This window comes from Camellia sinensis, chromosome 12, assembly GCF_055761805.1.
Source record: "Camellia sinensis isolate YWXY chromosome 12, ASM5576180v1, whole genome shotgun sequence".
In the NCBI taxonomy this organism is placed as follows: Eukaryota; Viridiplantae; Streptophyta; class Magnoliopsida; order Ericales; family Theaceae; genus Camellia; species Camellia sinensis.
Window position 1 is genome coordinate 98,016,103 of NC_138972.1, and position 15,765 is coordinate 98,031,867.

Sequence of the window (15,765 nt, forward strand, 5' to 3'; positions counted from 1 at the left end):
GTGAATGAGAAATAGAGTCTAAGTCAATAACACCTGAGATAACCTGTTTTTATTCATTCATTAAAACTCAAAATGCCTAACATTATATTTCATAATTCTCCAAAAAATCACTGCCACATCATTTTTTATGATTTTTTTGTACAATTTTTTTTGTGGTATATTTAACGTTTTTCTCACAAAAATGTCACCATTGCAGATGCACAATCCATAGGAGTGTGTAATGGACAACAGGGCGACAACTTACCATTGGATCAAGAAGTTGTACAACTCTACCAATCCAACGGCATTGGAAGGATGTGAATGTACGGTCCAAAGTCATCGACCCTTGAAGCCCTGAGGGGCTCCAACATTGAATTAGTCCTCGATGCCCCAACTCAAGCTCTCAGGTCTAATCCTTCGGCCGTATCACAATGGGTCCAAAACAATGTTGGAAACTATTTCTCGGGCGTCAAGTTCCGGTACATCGCTGTGGGAAACGAAGTGGATCCCAACAAAGCCAACACTGCTTTAATGTTCAATCCGTCCTCCCTACCATGAAAAGCGTCTACAATGCAATAGCAGCCTTGGGTTTACAGGCAAGCATTTATTTCTAAACTAAAATGCTAGAGGCATGCGAGTGATTTGGTAGAAATTTTGGTAAATCATTTGCGATTCCTAGCATAATAACATTACTCATTTCAAAATTATGTAGTCTCAATCATGTAGGGTTTTTCTTTTTTTAAATAAAGAAGTTTCCTTGGACTAAAGGGTCAATTTATGTGATGTGGGCCCACTCCGGGCCTAATTCGGTAATCTGAATCACTTATCTTTTAGTGTCTTGCAAGTTACTTACTACTATAAAAAAAATTTAACTTGATCAATAGTCACATAATTGAATTGCATTGGTTTTAAAAAAATGGATGGTATATTTTGAAATTATATGGAGAGTTTAGTTTTTTAAAATAAATTTGATTCAATTACATAACTATCGATATTTGCTCAACTAATATGAATCATCTACTTAGAGAGTATTAGAAGATGGATAGTTGAGGTTCTATTGGGCCTTGTAGTCCAATACGAGGAGTTGATTCATTTTCTAAAAAATTAAAGTAGTGGTCCTCTTTATATCTATAAAACATATTAAAAAAATTTAAATTATATACAAAAAGGAAATTAGTTTTTCATAACTAGTATGATCAAATTACAGAGAATAAGATACAATTAAAGAAGAAGTAACTAAGTTATAAGTAAATTGGACCGAGCTAAGGAAGGGCCTTCCTTGTAAGTTGGGCCGCACAATGGGCTGAGGTAAGGGTTGATATAGCTCGGTCTTAGAGCTAACAAGTTGGGCCCAGGTGAAGTTCAGACCGAGCTAAGCATCACGCATAATAGCGCCGAGCTAAGGTCGCCATTGGGCATAGTTAGCTCGGTCTTATGTAAATAGCCCAATTGGAGTCTGCCTAACCGAGGTACAGGCAATGAAGGGAAGATCCGAGCTAGGTAAAGCTCGGTCAAATCTATCGCTTGAACATGGCAATATTAGCTCGGTTGTTTTATCATACTACCAAGCTAAAACAATTTCACTTGGTTAAAGCAGTGATAAGGGTGTTAAGGGATAAACATTATCTTTTACAAGTGTGATTCCTACGAAGACTCTACATTGAGAAGTAAGAGTTCTACTAGCATTGTGCTAGGAAAAAACTATAAAAGCTCTCAATAGAACCTATGTAGAGGTAACACAACTTTGATTTTCAGAATACACAGAACTTTTGTCTATTTGTCTGTTTTGCTGACTTAGGCAACGGAGAGGTATCTGGCACACACCCGCCGGCTAGTTCACGTTTGTGTTTGCAGGGAATAAAGCGACGACGTTTGAAGGAGCGCAAACTTGACCAACAGGATTATACGAGAACATTATTTCATGCTCGTACAATTGGCGCCTTCTGTGGGAATTCCAGAAAGAACAAAACCTCTTGATTGAGTTTTTCTCTCTAGTTGGAAGCAATGGCGCACAATGAAGACTTGATGCAATCAGCTATTGATGGGCAAACCCTGGAGGGGGGTGGGAGGCGTGAAGGTTTGCCTTCTATCCCTCCCATGGTGGATTTAGAACCCCAGCGACAGAACCCCCAGAGGGATGCAAGGGGGAGCCGTGTTAGCAGCTCCCGTCACTCTCAAAGTCCTGAAAGACAGAGGCGGAGGATGGACCCTCAAGTTCTGGAGCATCGCGTGAAGGAGCAGGATGAGTTAAGAAGGAGGATGGCGACAGACATGGAGTCATGAAGCGCCAGATAAAAGGAAAAGGGGTGGCGACAAGAGAAGGGCGCAAAGGCAACACGTCCCCTCGCCACTCAGAGGATCGTGATAGGCGTACCACACCATCGCAAGCAGAAAGTAGGAGCCTTAGAACAGGCGACACTCAATCAAAGACTTCCAGGACTCATTACTCTAGGTCTGAGAGAACGAAAACTGAGAGGTTATATACTGAGGGAAGCACCTATCGGCCCTCACACACACACACCAGACGTCATCTAGGCATACGGAGTTGCCTAGATCATCTGACTTGCGAACTGTGCTTGAAGAAAGGGACCGATGGAAGGAGGATACTAGGGCACGTGACCTGCGCAGAGTTTCAGTCCTTCAGCGGTTGGCCCCTCGGACGCATGGGAATGTTGAGGTAGGAATGCCAATGTCGCGTCTTGCTTACGAACCAACAGACAAAGTATTAGCAAGGTTACAGAGCTCGCCGTTCGTTCCGGCAATTGAGAACGCACCACTACCTTCAAGCTTCCACCAGCCCAAATTCACCACTTATGAGGGGAAGATAGACCTCTACATGCACTTAAGCCACTTTCGCCAGGTTATGGCAGTATACCGGCGAAACGAGGCTTTAATGTGCATCATATTTCCATCCAGCCTTGGCGACCTAGGTTTAACCTGGTTCGAAAGGCTACCAGAAAGCAGCATTGCCTTCTGGGCACAATTAGCAGAGGCGTTCGTGACTAGGTTCAGAACGAACACCAAGACACTAATGGAGATCGATCAGCTACTCTTCATTGACATGGGCGACATGGTGACGTTGTGATCCTACAGCAGTCGCTACTGGGAAACCTTCAACCAGATTGGGGATTGCCCTACAAACCTTGCCATTGCACAATACAAATGGGGCCTGCCAGTCAGTAACAAACTAAGGGACTCAATCACAATGACGCCACCCCTCACGATGGAGGCCTTAATGGAGAGAGTGCATCAACATATTCGCGTGGAGGAAGATAATATCCATGCTAAAATGAAATCTGGCACAACAGCAATGCCAGATAAAAAGACTACAGCAAAAGTCAACACAGTAGAACAACCAAGCAGGAATGGGTGAGGTAGGTGGGCCAACAGAGAAGACCCAAACAAAAGGAGGTTAAGAGTTCGCACTTCCATTACCATAGTGTTCAAAAAACCAATCTACCGGATTCTCAGTGAGATACATAATGAACCTTTCATCCGATGGCCAGCTAAGTTGGGAGAAGCACAAAAAGACTATGACAAGAGGTCTCGGTGCACCTTCCATGATGAAAAGGGGCACCGCACTGAAAATTGCACGCCGTTGAGACAACATTTGGAGGAGTTAGTGGCAGCTGGGCACCTGGACCAGTACATAGAATGAGGGACACAACCAGTCCCCCAGAACCACAACAACCCAAATGGGATGCCGGTCGACGCTCCATATCAAGGCATAATTAACGTAATACATGGGATATTCGAACCTGAGCGGGTATGTGAGCTCAAGGGGATGATAAAAAAGGTTGAGCACTTAAGGGAGGTATTAAGTGCACAACCTACCATCAAAAGGGGGAGAATAGAGGCCACAAATGTCATATATTTTTCAGACAAAGATTTAGCAAGGATATACTGCCCTCACAATGATGCACTGGTTGTCACTCTACGCGTTAAGAATTTCGACATCAGGCGGATTTTGATTGACCAAGGAAGCTGATGTGAGATAATGCATTACGAAACCTTCAAACAACTGAAATTGGAGGACAAAGACCTAGCACCTGCAACATCTCCCCTAATTGGATTCAACTCAATGCTAGAGTGGCCAGTGGGCAAGATAATCCTCCCAGTCAAGGCAGGAACCATGACGAAACAGGTGGAACTCTGGGTATTGAAAGTCCTTTCCACTTACAACATAATCTTAGAAGGACATGGTTGCACACCATGCGATCGGTAGCATCAACCTACCATCAAGTGTTGTGGTTCCCCAACAAAGTAGAAGTAATTAAAGAGGTCTTTGGAGACCAAATTATGTCAAAACAGTGCTTCATCACAGTAAATGGCAGCCGCTGCAAAAGGGTATGTACAGATGGTCGAAGAGCCAAAAAGCAATGAACTATTTGCAGATGTCGGCAAGGCAGCTGATCAGAAGGCAGTGGAAGACTTGGTAGAGGTAAGGATAGATGAAAAGAACAAAAAGAAGTTCTTTTTGCTCGGCTCGTCTTTGTCCAGCACTGAGAGAATAGAGGTCATGGAATTCTTAACCTCTAACATCGAAGTGTTTGCCTGGATGCCGTATGACATGCCTGTCATTGACCCAAACTTCATCTGTCACCAACTGAACGTCCACCCAACTGCCAGACTAATTATACAGCGTACTCGCAGATCAGCACTCCACCATGCCGAGATAGTGGCGGAAGAAATGAGAAACTTGCTGAAGGCAGGAGCTATCAGAGAAGTGCACTATCCCAGGTGGATCTCCAATACCGTAGTAGTGCCAAAGAAGAACGAAAAATGGTATGTCTGCGTGGACTACAAAATAGTCAACAAGGCATGCCCAAAGGACAGTTTTCCCCTACCACGGATAGACCAACTGGTAGACCTGACGGCAGGCAACAATCGACTTAGCTTCCTTGATGCGTATAGAGGTTACCATCAGATCGCTATGTATGAACCAGACCAGGAGGTCACATCCTTTACAACTCCTACAGGATTATATTGTTACAAGGTCATGCCCTTTGGCCTAAAAAATGCAGGGGCAACATTCCAACGAATGGTCACCAAGATGTTTGAACCATTGTTAGGCAGAACGATAGAGGCTTACATAGATGACATGGTGGTCAAAAGCAAGGATGAGAAGGACCATCTCAAGGACCTTGGTGAAATGTTCCAGATCCTGAAGAAGAACAAGTTGAGCCTAAATGCATCCAAGTGTGCGTTCGGTGTAGGATTAGGCAAATTCCTAGGCTTCCTGGTGACCAACCGAGGTATAGAAGTACACCCTCCCAGATCAAAGCAATCCAGGATCTAGAAAGGCCCAACACAGTAAAAGAGGTGCATCATCTCACTGGCCTAGCTGCTGCACTCAACCGGTTCATAAGTCGGTCGTCGGATGTCGACCATTCTTCCAAGCATTAAAGGCCAAGTTTGAGTGGGATGAAGAATGCAACCGCGCCCTAGAAAGCTTAAAAGAGTACATGTCTTCTCCACTGTTGCTAGTAACCTCAATACCTGGAGAAGAGCTCTTTTTGTACTTAACAGTTTCACAGCACGCAGTCAGCGCAGTGTTGGTTAGAGCGAAAGGAATCCAACACCTGCCTATCTTTTATGTTAGCAAAACCTTGCTGGGCGCAAAAACCAAGTACCTACCATTGGAAAAACTGGCCTTAGCCTTGATGATGGCCTCAAGGAAGCTGTCGCATTACTTCCATGCCCACACCATAATCGTCCTAACAGCTTTTCCATTAAAAGCTTTGTTTGAGAGGGCAAACTTTTCTGGGCGAATCTTGAAATGGTTGGTGGAATTAGGACAATTTGATATCAAGTTTCAACCTAGAACCGCAATAAAAGCCCAAGCTTTGGCAGACTTTGTGGCAGAGTTCACACCAGGAAGTCATCATATCTGCCCTGTTGACTTGACTGGTACAACAGAAAAGAGGATGGAAAGTGCCGCAAGAATTGCGCAACCCCCAAAACAAGATGCCCAGCCACATCCCAAGGCATACCAGATTAAAGAAAGGGAGGAAGAGGCAAGCCGTGCTATACCCAGCAAAGACTCATCAACAAGTAAAAACTTGGTATAGTTAGATAGTGAAGAGCAAACCCCAACAGTAAGCATGGACTTGGAAGAAAACATAATCAACACTCATGACCCCAAGACATCATCCGACCCCTCCACTTGCTGGAAGCTATTTGTTGGAGAGATATGGAAGCTCTTCATGGATGGAGCATCCAATAGGCACGGTGCATGACTTGGCATAGTGCTCATCTCACCAAATGGCCTAATAGTGGAACAAGCAGTCAACCTGGGCTTCCCAGCATCAAACAATGAGGTGGAGTTTGAAGCACTCTTAGCAGGCCTAAAATCAGCACTTTTCATGCAGGCCACTGAGTTAATGGTTTACAGTTACTCTCAGCTAGTAGTAAACCAGATTTCAAGCGACTACAAGGCAAAAGATGAAAGGATGGCCAAGTACCAAGAGTTAGTCAGGAAGGAAATCATGCAATTCGATGTAGTGCGAATAGAACAGATCGGCCGAGAAGAAAACAGTAGAGCAGACGAACTAGCAGGCTTTGCTTCGATGGTAGATACATTCATCCCACATCCATTACTGATCGACTTCCTACCAAGACCAAGCATTGAAGAACCCAAAGTAGCTGAGGTATGTTGCGCCGAACTAGGCCCTTCATGGATGGATCCCATTATAGTATTCTTAAAAGACAGCGTCTTACCCGTAGAGAAGAAAGAGGCCAACAAAATAAGAGCAAAGTCACAGCGATTTTGGCTCTCCCCATCAATGGCCTTGTACAAAAAATCCTTCACAGGACCTTACTTAAAATATGTCCATCCTAGCAAGGTCGAGACATTCTTGTTCGAGATACACGAAGGCGTATACGGAAGCCACCAAGGGGGAAGATCTTTGGCCTACAGAGCAAATTCACAAGGATATTGGTGGCCTTACATGCAAGTAGATTCAGAGAAGTATGTCAAGAAGTGCGAGAAATGTCAGAAGTTCGTACACCAAATACATCAACCAGCCAGAGAGCTTCTACCACTAACTAGCCCATGGCCCTTTGCGATGTGGGGCTTGGACATAGTAGGACCACTTCCAATGGGACCCGATAACAGAAAGTTCTTTCTTGCAGCAACAGACTACTTTACAAAGTGGGTGGAGGCAGAAGTCCTCGCATCAATAAAGGAGAAAGATGTGAAGAAGTTCGTCTGGCAGAATATCATCACTCGGTTCGGCATACCTAAGGCTCAAATATCTGACAACGACACTCAGTTCGACGGCAAAATTTTTAAAGGCTTTTGTGAGGAGTACAAGATAGAATTCTACAATTCTACACCATCATACCCCCAAGCAAATGGTCAGGTGGAAGTATCAAACAAAGTTGTCTTAGATGGATTGAAGAAACGGCTGGAGAAAGCAAAAGGCAAGTGGGCTGAGTAGCTTTCTCATGTTCTATGGGCTTACCGCACCACACCTCAACGGTCAACTGGAGAAACGCCATTTTCCTTAGCCTACGGCATAGAGGCAATAATCCCACTGGAAGTTGGTCTCCCCATAATTAGAAGTGAAAATTTTGACCTAGACTTGAATGGAGATGCCATAACCTTAGAACTTGACCTAGCAAAAAAGAGAAAAGAAAAAGCTCTAGTTCACATTGCCTCATACCAGCAGGAGTTATCCAAAAAATATAACAAAACGGTACATCCAAGGCAATTCAAGATTGGAGATTGGGTGCTGCGCAAAATAATGGGAAACACTTTGGTACTCGGAGATGGCAAGTTGGGACCCAACTGGGAAGGACCATACAAAGTGATTGGATTAGCAGGAAATGGGGCATATCAGTTGGAAGATGGAGACAGCAAGGCCATTCCCAGGCCATGGAACACTGTCAATCTCAAACTATTTTATTTTTAGCTTTTCTTTAAAATACTTGTAATTTTTCTTTTTTCAAATAAAACAAGTAGTTTCCTTTTTAGCATAATTGTTTTTCTCTGTAAAAGTTGTTTTAGTGAGCTAGGGGTAAAGAAAGCAGAGTTAGCCAGAATAACCAACACTTCGCTCTAGGTTGGCAGGAATAACCAACGTTGAGCTCTCTTCAGCCAAGATCAGGATCTAGGCTGAAGAAGTTTGGCAGGAATAACCAAACACTTGGCTTTAGGTTGGCCGGAATAACCAACACTGAGCTCTCTTCAGTTGAGATCAGGATCTAGGCTGAAGAGGTTGGCTGAAAAAACCAACACTTATCTCTCTTCAGCCGAGATCAGGATCTAGGCTGAAGATGTTGGCTGGAAAAACCAACACTTATTTCTCTTCAGCCGAGAGCAGGATCTAGGCTGAAGCGGTTGGCAGGGATAACCAACATTTATTTCTCTTCAGCCGAGATCAGGATCTAGGCTGAAGAAGTTGGCAGAAATAACCAACGTTAAGCTCTCTTTAGCCAAGATCAGGATCTAGGCTGAAGAAGGTTAGCAGGAATAACAAACGTTGAGCTCTCTTCAGCCAAGATCAAGATCTAGGCTGAGGAAGTTTGGTAGGAATAACCAAACACTTGGCTCTAGGTTGGCCGGAATAACCAACACTGAGCTCTCTTCAGCCTAGGCTGAAGAGGTTGGCTGGAAAAACCAACACTTATCTCTCTTCAGCCGAGATCAGGATCTAGGCTGAAGAGGTTGGCTGGAAAAACCAACACTTATCTATCTTCAGCCGAGATCAGGATCTAGGCTGAAGAGGTTGGCTAGAAAAACCAACACTTATCTCTCTTCAGCCGAGATCACGATCTAGGTTGAAGAGGTTGGCTGGAAAAACCAACACTTATTTCTCTTTAGCCGAGATCAAGATCTAGGCTGAAGAGGTTGGCAGGGATAACCAACATTTATTTCTCTTCAGCCGAGATCAGAATCTAGGCTGAAGAGGTTGGTAGGGATAACCAACATTTACTTCTTTTCAGCAGAGATAAGGATCTAGGCTGAAGAGTTTGGCAGGAATACCTTACATTTATCTCTCTTCAGCCGAGATAAGGATCTAGGCTATAGAGAGTTGGCAGGTATGACCAAACAGATTATAAGGTTCCAAGACCGAGATAAGTATCTCAGCCAGAAATGAGAATGCTAAACTTTATGCAAATCATAGTTGAAAAATAAATGCTGGTATGGAATAAACCGAGCAAAAAGAAGAAGATTTCATTTAAAGATTCAAAACAAAGTTACAAGAAGTGGGACTTTAGCCCAGTTACAAATTCTTGGCAGTAAAAGAAAAAATTAAACAAAGAGGTCATCCAGATCTGCATCCAGAACAACTCGAGTCTCGCCACTCTGTAGCCCGATTTCAGCAGGTACGTCGGTCAGAGGCGCATCGTCAACCGTTCTGGGAACTAGTGGCTCCACTTAGGCAGTCTGTCCGGTTTGACCGCGATCTTTGTTGACAGATAAAGCATTGTCTAGCTCAGGCGGCCCTTCTTCCTCCTCCCCCTTCTGGAGAAACTTTTGTTGGATGGCGTTGGCATATGCCGCCATATAAGCCGGGATAAAGTGAGGAGGAGGGTGTTGAAAGACCTCAGTTTCTGGACCTAGGCCGAGCTGTGCAATAGCAGCCTTCCAGCTGTATTTAAAGAAGATGTCTTTCGTAGCTTCGCACTGCTTGACATATGTGGCTTCGCCTTCTTTATAACCACGATCCTCAGCATCATCCGCGCTCTTCTTCAGCTCGGCGATCTCTACATCCTTCTTTTTCTCAAGCTTGACTAGCTCGCGCAGATATTTGTCTTTCCGCTCGGCCAGGGCCTTTTGCTTATCTGCTTCAGCCGAGCTAACCAGCCCGGTGAGTCGTTCTATTTCAGATTCAAGTTCGGTCATTTTTTTCTTGGCCTCATTCAGCTCGGCCATTTTGGTATTGGCGTCTGCAACAGCCAGCCGTGCTGTCTTACGGAGCTCAAGCACGCGCTGATGAGCAATGTGATTCTTCTGCATAGCCTGCAAAAGGAGAGAGCTATTATGACTAAAACCATGCAAACAGATGTGTAAACTAGAAAGACTAGCAAAGGGAGAACTTACCAACACCATCGACTTTGTTGCCGAGCGGATGGCCTTTAGCTCGGTGAGGTATTTGTGATGCTCCATGTCGGCGGGCAGACACACACTTTTTGCAAGATTGAAAGCAAGCGAGTGGTCCTTGTCTGCTACCACCGAATCGGTGCTGGAAATAGGCCGGTTCTTGTATGTTATCTTTGGTGCCCATTTAGAAGGGCTATCCCGGTCAGAACCCACGGGCTCTGGGCTCGGTCGCGTAGATTGCGAGAGCAAGGTGTCGTCGTCATCCACAAGGTGTTGTGGCTCAGTTGAGGGAGTGTGAGCATGCTTCCTCAACTGGGATGACGAAGCTTGAGCTGTTGGGAGGGCCACCACTGTATCAATTGTTTGACCAGCTGGAGTTGTCTCAGTCTGAACTCCGCCGTCTGGAATTGAAGTTGTCTCGGTGATTAGGGCTCACACAGCTCGGCGCTTCGCCATCTCTTGTTCTTCGGTTAGTGGAATAAGGTTGATTTGTGGAAGGGTTGGATCTAGTTCTGGTGAAGGTTCCAAAAGGAAATCTGTCACCCTGGTCTTCCTCTTACTGCTGTATCTGTACGTTGGTTCAAAATTAAGTAGCTCGGCCCAACCTCGGTCAGGATGTCGAAGTGCGACGCGGAGAGCTTCTAGGTTGGGGTCTTGGTACTGTAACTTTAGCTGGTTCAAATCTGCATAAAGAAAAAGGCAACGGTTAGCACGGTGCAAAATTTTTAAACCGAGTAAAGAAAGCACAAAACTGAGCTACTCTATACATACCGACTACTCCTTTATTCCAGTTAATACGGTATCCCGGTATTTGGGCTTTCTGGTCCTCGAAGTTACCAGAAACCCAGAAAAAGTCGTCATCGTTTAAGTCTTTATCCAGCGTGTTTTTTATTATTTTCTCTCGACGGCGTCTTATTCTTAAATAGTATACCCATCCGTCGTCATTCTGGCCAAGTGAGTATTGGTGAAATAGCTCGGCTAAACCGAGGTTGAGGCCAAGCCGGCGATTTAGCTCGGCGACACCATTTATTATTCTGTAAGAATTGGTGCTAAGTTGGGTTGGGCATAGTCTAGTCTGCCTAAGAAATTCACATAAAAGTGGCTGAACAAGGAATCAGAGTCTGGCCTCTAAGATAGAAAGGACGGTGAAGGGAACGAAGCCCTGTTTTCCCCATGGAGTTGTATCTAGCTCGGCTAGAGAAAGGTGGACGTCATCAGGGATGTTGTAGTCCTTGTGGAATTCGGCAATAGCCGTTGGTGAGTTTACTAGGAATCGGTATTTCCCCATGATTAACTTAAAGCTGTGAATAAATTAAGCCTAGCTCGGTGTGACTGGGGCTTTGATTGGTTCGGTTGAGCAGAGCTGCCTAGGGGCAGGGTGCAAAGGCGTGCCTGGCCAGCCTAGACAAGTCTGCAAAGTGGAAATAACAAGTGTTATGCCTAGATCACTGGACCGGGCTAAAAAAAAAAGAAAAATCAACGCAAAAAAACCTAGTTCAGCTGGGGAGGGTGCATCCCCTTCTTAGTTCGGTTTTGACTAAGTTAGAGAGCCGGATTGGCCCCAAGTTATAGCTCGGTCATTGGTTAAAGCTTTCTAGTTCAGTAGTGTGCACACCTAATACAAACGGGTTCCTAGTTCGGTCGTAGCACAAGAAGAGGCTCCTAGTTTTTTGCTCGGTTATTGGTATGATGGTTTTTTAGTTCAGTCATAGTGCAAGGGATGGTTCCAAGTTTAAACTCAGTCGATGGGTGAGGCTTCTAATTCGGTCTAAAATGCACCTATGGCAAGCCAGCTCCTATCACGGTCGGAGTAATATTTTGGATCAAAGGGATTTCATAAACAGATTGATTGCAATATCCAGATAAAGTGTGATTAAGAAGTCTGGGTATGTGGGTTTTGAAGATTTGTATTCAAACTACAAGAATGTGTTTCAGAAAACATGTGTATAAACTGCTATACTATGCGTGCTCGTGAAATGAACAAAGAAAAAAGAAAAGATTTGAGCCACGTACCAGTTCAAAATGGAGAGACCGAAGATTGAAACAGTACCAGCAGAAACACGAGCTTGGCGGGTGCTAGGGTTGTAAGAATGAAGATTCAGAGGGCAAGAGAGAGAAGATGAATAGTAGAAGTGATTGGTTCAAAATGTAGGGTTTTTGTATAAAGCGTGTGAAAAAGGCGGGACTGTTCAAATTTTTCGGAGTACAAAAACGGTGGTGATAGCTATGCTAGGCCAATGAGAGCCAGCCACGTGCCCATGGAATAGAAAGCGATTCAGATGTGCAGAAGCAATTGAAAGGACGTTTATAGACCGGACTATTTGATAGCCCGGTAGAATATGAGTTTGGTTGGATTGAATGTTCTTAGCTCGACTGGAGGAAAATAATCCCAATCGTGCTGCTCAGATGGGATTAAGGGGCAATTGAGAGGGTAATTTATAAGTAAATTGGGCCGAGCTAAGGAAGGGCCTTCCTTGTAAGTTGGGCCACACAATGGGCCAGGGTAAGGGTTGATATAGCTCGATCTTAGAGCTAATGAGTTGGGCCAAGGTGTAGTTCAGACCGAGCTAAGCATCACGCGTAATAGCACTGAGCTAAGGTCGCCATTGGGCATAGTTAGCTCGGTCTTAAGTAAATAGCCCAGTTGGAGTATGCCTAACCGAGGTACAGGCAATGAAGGGAAGATATGAGCTAGGTAAAGCTCGGTCAATTCTACCACTTGAACATGGCAATATTAGCTTGGTCGTTTTGTCATACTACTAAGCTAAAACCATTTCACTTGGTTAAAGCAGTGATAAGGGTGTTAAGGGATAAGCATTATCTTTTACAAGTGTGATTCCTACGAAGACTCTACATTGAGGAGCAAGAGTCCTACTAGGATTGTGCCAGGCAAAAACTATAAAAGCTCTCAACAGAACCTATGTAGAGGTAACACAACTTTGATTTTCAGAATGCACAGAGCTTTTGTCTATTTGTCTGTTTTGCTGACTTAGGCATCGGAAAGGTATCCGGCACACACCCGCCGGCTAGCTCATGTTTGTGTTTTCAGGGAATAAATCGACGACGTTTGGAGGAACACAAACTTGATCAACAGGATTATACGAGAACATTATTTCGTGCTCGTACAAAGTAACTAAGTTATTTGATCATATTTATTGAGAAAAATATTATTTAGAATTTTAATGTCAATTATATTAATCGATAGATTATTAATATAGTTTTATTGTTCACATTTTTTGTTGAATAAAACAGGACCAAATCAAGGTCTCAACTGCAACATACTCGACACTAGTCAGCAACCCATACCCACCATCGCAAGGTCCTTTCGATGGTGGTGTGAAGTTGTTCATGGTACCGATCATTCAATTCCTAGCCGCCTATAAGTCTCCACTGCTAGCAAACATATACCCTTATTTTGCATACACTGGTGATCCACAACACAATACTCTTCCATATGCCCTGTTCACTGGCTCAGGTGATCCGTCTGGTTACCAGAACCTTTTTGATGCCTTATTGGCTGCTATGTACTCGGCCATCCAGAAGGCAGGCAGACCCGGGGTGGAGATCGTGGTATCAGAGACCAGGTGGCCGTCTCAAGGCCATGAGGGAGCTACAAAGCAGAATGCAGAGACTTACTATCAGAATATGATTAAGCATGTGAAGGTAGGGAGTGGAACTCCAAAGAGGCCTGGAAAGGCTATAGTGGTTTACTTGTTTGCTATGTTTGATGAGAACAACAAAACTGGAGAAGAAACAGAGAGGAATTTTGGGCTTTTCTACCCCAACAAACAGCCTAAGTACCATATTACTTTTAATTAAGATGTGGGTTAATTAATCAGTAAAGCTATTTACCTAGAAAAATTGTTAAGAATTTCTGAGTATGTACTTGTCAGAAATTTTTAAGAATTTTGAAATGATAGAATAAAGGAAGGAGGCCTAGTTTTATGTGTTGGAATATGAATTCCTAGCTAGCTAGGCTTGTATGAATGGATGTATCTGTCTACCCAAATAAATTTTAATTCTTATTTCCCTATTTAAAAATAGATTTTTTATTATTATTATTTTAATTCCTACATGAAAGATGTGATCAGACATATAGTTACATAATCAGATTATATTTATCAAAAAAAAAAGGATAATCTTATATTTTTTTAAAGATTAGAATATTTGCTTTGACAAATTATGACGGTAGTCCATATACTTTGATCCTTATGTTATTTTAGTCACTCTAATTTCAATTGGTTCGATTTTAATCATGAATTTTCGACTTTGTCTTAATTTGGTTCAATTGATTATAACTCTTAGATTATTTTTTTTTTTGTGTGTGAAAAATATACACGTAAGTGTCATGTGCCATATTTTTAAGAACAAAATTATAAATTTACTTAACTCAGTGGGTTAACCTTAATCAAATTTTTCTTAAAAAGTTGAACTAAATTGAGGCAAAAATCTAAAATTAAATCAATTAAAAATATAAACCACTGACGGCGAAAGAGATGAGTTTTTGACAAAGAAGATATGTAGATCTACTCAAATCTACGTTAGATTCGGCTAGATCTAAACCAAAAAATAGTTGTCGAAGTGCAAGCATCTTTCTATATCTGTCTTTTTCCTTCGATCTCTTAGTTTTCATACTTTTTTTGTACTATACACTTCTATCTTCATATTATAATGGGAAAAATTTTAAATTCTGAATAAGTTGTTTTCGAGTTTTAATTACAAGCGGTAAAAACTATAAAATTTACAATTTTAGTTTTTTTGGTGCTAAATTGAATCATTCTGTAGAACTGTAAAATTTTGCAGTTTCATAACTTTTCTTTAGAACTATAAAATTTTGCGGTTTCATAACATATTTCTCAGTTTGATTAATAAGGATAAATACTTAATAAAATCATACTTTGAAACTGTAACATTTTACAGTTTCAAAACTTGCTTTTCAGTTTGATCAATATTAAAAATTATTTGCTTAAACCCTACAAAAATTGAGAATAACATATATTTTTTTTTCATTGTTGCTGTTTGTTGTTCTTAGATTGTTTTTCCCCCTTCTTTTAGCAGTATTTAGCACATTTTGCTATGTTTTTTCACTTTAATTTCTTAGTTTATTCTTTTTTTCCCCCGACAATATTCTAGACATTCTGGTGAGCCTCCAGTGACATTCTTGACGTCCAACGAATATTCTAGACATTCCGATGACTTCCAGTGACATTTAGAATATTTCGACAATCCTTCGGTGAATTTTCAGTGATATTCCACTGACTTTTCTAGTGATGTTGAATATTCTGGCCAGTCTCTGATGGTTGTCTGACAGAAGTCCGACGGTGGTGGGATGTAAGAGTATCTTTATTTTATTTATTTTTTTAAAAAATAAGATTTTTTTTGATAACAATTAAAAATATATATGACTAATTGGTACAAGTATTTTGTTTTGAGACTAGATAGATTTTGAATTTTGTGTCTGGACTTATCAATAACTTCCCCTTGAAAATAACACATGCATGAAAACCAAAACCAAAACTATTAGTGTTTCATATAATCGCCGTGATTCGTGAACACCACGAGTCAAAGTTATAAATGGCCTACTTTGATGGTAGGTGACGTTTCACATTTGGTGTTGAAAGAAATCACAAACTGACTGTATCAAACAGATTTGATAACACACAGTACATGACAAATTAATTGAATTATAAAATAAAAGTTTTTTAAAAAAAAAATCAAACCAGAAAATATAGTCT

General features: G+C 42.2%; 1 pseudogene; it reads left to right on the forward strand.

The window, feature by feature from the left end:
- The first annotated feature begins 180 nt into the window (after positions 1-180).
- LOC114259804 (glucan endo-1,3-beta-glucosidase, acidic pseudogene) lies at positions 181-13,923 on the forward strand (annotated as a pseudogene).
- The last annotated feature ends 1,842 nt before the right edge of the window (positions 13,924-15,765 follow it).